Genomic DNA, 4,978 nt, shown 5'->3' on the forward strand with positions numbered 1-4,978 from the left:
TGCCCACATTTGCTTTCATTTTCATTTTCTTCTACCTGTAAGGGCAGTTACTGAACTGAGACAAGTGTAAACAAGCCAAACAAGTTCTAAAATGTAACCATTTAAGATAATGCAAGAATGAGCTTATAGGCATAGTGTTTTCTGTTGAGAAAGAGTGGGGTCCATGCCACCTGATCCTCAAATTAAGGCCACTATGCTACAAGTGGGGAAGAGGGGAATGATCTTAAGAACTAGTGGAGCCAGGAGCAGACCTTTAAATCACAGATAGCAGAATGTCCAAGCACAGATTCAAGCCCAAATATAGATTTCCCTAATTACAGTGTTTATTTTTATATGCTTTCTTTGTTCAATAAGCTGAAGGTAGCATCCATAGAATTGTGTGTCCTCCAGCTTTCCCAAACAGCTCTGGGAGAGGGGAGTCAAACATGCCTGCCCCAGTCACCCAGTGAAATTCCATGGCTAAGACTGGACTTGAAATGACCCAGGGATGCCCAGGTACCCCTAGCTCAGAAGTCCCACCTTTTGGGCACCAGGGACTGGAGAGAGGTTTTTCCACAGACTGGGGGCATGATTCTGTGTGCTGCCTGCATCCCGCAGATGGGGTTTTGCTTGTTTGTGCGGCCTGGTTGCTGGCATACTGGGACCCAGTACTGGTCCATGGACTGAGGGTTCAGGACCCCTGCCCTAGCTGAACCCTCCAACATTAACTATCATGTAACTCTGCCATACCATGGTCACTGTAATGCACCATTCTTTGGCATCTACCCCCAACAGACTTTGGGGGGGCAGGGGGAAGAGTAAGAGTATGTAGATGGTGCAACTCAAGTGCTAGTGGTTGCCTTTAAAACCTTCCATGGCTTGGGGTTAGATCAGGCAGGAGAGGCATGTTCTGGGTCCTGTCTTTAAGAAACTATCATCTGTTGAGACTTAGGAGGAGAGCTTTAAATGCCATGATGCCTGTCATCTAAACATCACCCCTCCCCCAAATTAAACTTGCCCCAACCTTGTTGGCCTTTCCAAGGCACTAAAAACCTATCTTTTCTATCGAGTTTGAAGCCCTAAGAGCATGGGTGAACCTGTGTCATGGTTTGTTTGAGTGGTTGTGAGTCTTCTTGGCTTCTATTTTTATGTTATTTTTTTCCTGGGATTTAACTCTTGTTGTTTTTATTGTGCTTTATTCTTCTCTGATTGTGAGCCCCCATGAGTCATATATATGAGATGAGCAGCCTGTAAATTTACTAAATAAACAGTTTTCCTGATCAACTGTGGATCAAGTGAGTTCTGCAGCTTTCAGCCCTCTCTGTCAATACACCTGCCCTATGTAGCAATCTCATCCAGAGATTTGGTGGCCCAAATCCTATGCAGTGTTTTAGATAGAAGACCCTGAAGATTTGGTTGTTCCTCCATGTGCCAGGATGAGGCTGTCAGAGGAACCCAGCATGTTTATTTCATCTTTATGTTTTAGTGAATTTTTTTAATGGTTCCTTGGCTACGCTGCCGATCAGTTGTCTTTTTCTATTATGTTTTTTCTGTTTTTTGTTACCACACAAAATGCTTAAAGGCGGGTGCCATATAAATATGTCTAACAAATAGTCACAGGCTTGAAATAAGAGATTGTTTACTTCTTTAGCTCTTGCAGAAAATAAACTTGCTGTTTTAGAAGGTTCCGAAATAGAAACATGCAATGCCCAACTGACCTTAGAATCTGCCTTGTTTCTTAATTAGATAATTAACTGCTTTAATTACCAACTCTATCTTGGACATCAGAGTGCTTTTTAATCAATTCTAAGGAGAAATTTTGCTGCCCGAGAGTTTGTTTTTCTGGCCCTTCTTCACCTAAGTGTACATCCTGACTGTGTTTGCCCAGAATTAATGAGATCCAGTCAAACAAACCAGTAGTAACTGGCATAGTGTTTATCATTGTAGGAGCAAGCTTCCCTAATGTGTAATCAAAGCACATGTCCAAATGAAGAATATGGTCTTTGGGTTTAGATGTGCTGTAGGCTTTCTATATCGTTTGTGGCAACTTGGCTTAAGATAAATCTCTCCCAAATTGAGTTTGACTCTTAGTTACTAAACAGACATATCCATGTTAGTTTTTTGGCAAAACAATTCAGAAGTGGTTTGCCATTGTCTTTTTTAGAAGGTATTTTCAGCTTCCCTTTTCAAGAAGTTCCTAAATTTTCCTAATAGTCTCACTTTCAACAATACAACCCCTTGGTAGCTTTTTGGATATCAGAGTATCTGTATCAATACATCCCCAGGTATACTGACAATTTGTTCACAAGAGAACAACTATAGTACTGGCAGAAATGCAGTAAGTGACACTTTGTTTCCATTGATTTCTTCTCTTGGTAAGATGAAGACCAAGATATTAATTAACTGCATTTGTTCATAGTTTATTAGAAATTCATCAGTATAAATATAACCCCTTCTAGGAAAGAACAATAATGTAATTTTTCTTAGCCACAGGCATAGATGCTGTATTCCCACTGATATTGAACAAGCTCCACATAAACTCCAAAAGCAGTTTATAAATCCATGCATAAATAATGTCAAAGTCCAGAAACAAAAAACCCTACTAAATGATAAAATTAAAAATAAATTATTGAATAACATCAAAGTTGGCAGCAAATAAACGGAAGTATAACTATGGAAGACTTGGCATTAGCTGATGCCTCTTTTTTATAGTTGCTGTACAATATTATTCTACAATGCAAGTCAGGGGGGTATTAAAACCAGAAAATAAGTAAAATCATATAAAACTTATTTGTATTTTACATCCATTAAAAATAAATTATTGAATAACATCAAAGTTGGCAGCAAATAAACGGAAGTATAACTATGGAAGACTTGGCATTAGCTGATGTCTCTTTTTTATAGTTGCTGTACAATATTATTCTACAATGCAAGTCAGGGGGGTATTAAAACCAGAAAATAAGTAAAATCATATAACACTTATTTGTATTTTCAGGACACTGATGAAACAGGTAAGTTATAGGTTAGTTGCATGTAGATTGCAGACAACACTAAGATATACTTAAGATCCAGAAGGATTTTGACAGATTTGAACAGCCAACAAATGCAATCCAGTGGTCAGAAAAGTAAGGTTTTACATTAAGCAAGAAAAACCAAATGCACAGGTATAGAGTAGGTGGCATGTAATTCAACAATAGTAACTTGAGAGGAATCTAGGGCTCCTAATGGACAACCACTTAAGTACTGTATGAGCTAGCAGTGTGCTGCAGTTGCCAAAAAAGCCAATGTAGTCCTAAGCTGCATCAACAGAGGGATAGTATCAAGATTACATGAAGTTTTAGTACCACTTTATACTGCAACTAGAAAGACCACTTGGAATATTGCATCCAGTTTTAGTCACCATGATATAAAAAAAAGATGTTAAGACTCTAGAACAGACATGTCAAACTCACGATGTCACGTGATGTTGCGTAATGTATTGGGACGGTTTTGCCATTGCTGGCAATGGGGTGGGCGTGGCTTCCGGATGACACGTCTGGTCCGCAGGCTGGCAGTTTGACACCCCTGCTCTAGAAGGAGTGCAGAGAAGAGCAGCAAAGTTGATTAAGTCCCCTCTCCCTCTCAATAGGATGGAAACCAGTCACTTTTGCCACAGAAAAATGTCACTGCCTGCTAATCTTAATGAGTTTTTGTAAATACAATCTCTTTCCCAATCTTTGAATGCATGGTTTGTTTTTTTAAGAAAACACAGTTGCTGAATGTTTGATTAATGGATCCCTCCCAGGAGCCAAATTCTTCCCATAGAGAAGAACAATGCCTTAGAAGTTGTAAGTTCTGAATGTCTGCTTGGAAATCCATTCCAAGGGTTCATGTCTCTTTGAGGTAAGTGTTGGGCTTTTCATACTTTTCATATAATACATTCTAAATATTTCTTCTTTTTATTATTCATTTACATTTATTTATTAGAGCCAAAGGCCACTCCAATCCAACTTTGGAGACTTTTTAAGAGATGTGGACTTCAACTCCCAGAATTCCTCAGCCAGCGTAAAGTCCCTGAAGTTGAAGTCCATACATCTTAAAGTCACCGAGGTTGTAGAAACACTGCTCTAATCTGTCATAACCAAGGGCAGTTTGCAAAATCAAAACAATAAAAACACAATAATATACATAGCCTGGAAAAGCAAAAATAAAGAAAAACAGCATGACCTAATAGGCCAAAACATCCTACAAAACCAGTCATGCTACTTCAAGACCTAGAAAGAAACTGTAGATGGTGTCTTATATAATGTAATAATGCCGCTTGGGGGGGCGAAAGCCCTAATAATAAGCAGGCATATACATAGAATGAAGGCTATTGCTAAGCACATTGATTTGTGCTTAGAGTGTAAGCTGCCCTGAGTCTTCGGAGAAGGGCGGGATATAAATTGTATTAAAATAAAATAAAATAAATAAATATATTTATGGCCCCATTTTCTAACATCAATTTCATCCCAAATCCTTTCATCACTTTTATTCTAAATTCCATTGACTCTTCTGAAGGCTCCTTGTTTACTCCTTTTCATCCATTTCCAACACAATCTTTTACATCCATTTTTTTATTGATCTGCATTTTCTGTGCCTTTTGCAATCTTTATCATTTTTTGCTTGCCTTAACTACATTTTTTCACCAAATCATTCACTTTTTTCAATATGCATAATTGTACAATTACACAATATATTTCATTTGTGCTTAAATTATGTATTAAAATCAAACTTTTTCCTAAGCAATATTCACTTATTTTAGCTTGTTTCCACTCACCCATTCATGTCAATTGATGGAATGCTTGTTTCCCCCTGGATCACTTTCATCCACAACATTGTGCAATTCTATCTTACACATAAAGGAGAATATATGTAGCGCTGGGTGGTATCTGAGCTCGCTTGTTTTCTTCCAAACATTTCATTACCCAAATTAGGTAATATCATCAGTACTACATCATCAGTGTAGCACTGATAATGG

The sequence above is a fragment of the Vipera berus genome (assembly GCF_964194415.1).
Source record: "Vipera berus genome assembly, chromosome: 2".
In the NCBI taxonomy this organism is placed as follows: Eukaryota; Metazoa; Chordata; class Lepidosauria; order Squamata; family Viperidae; genus Vipera; species Vipera berus.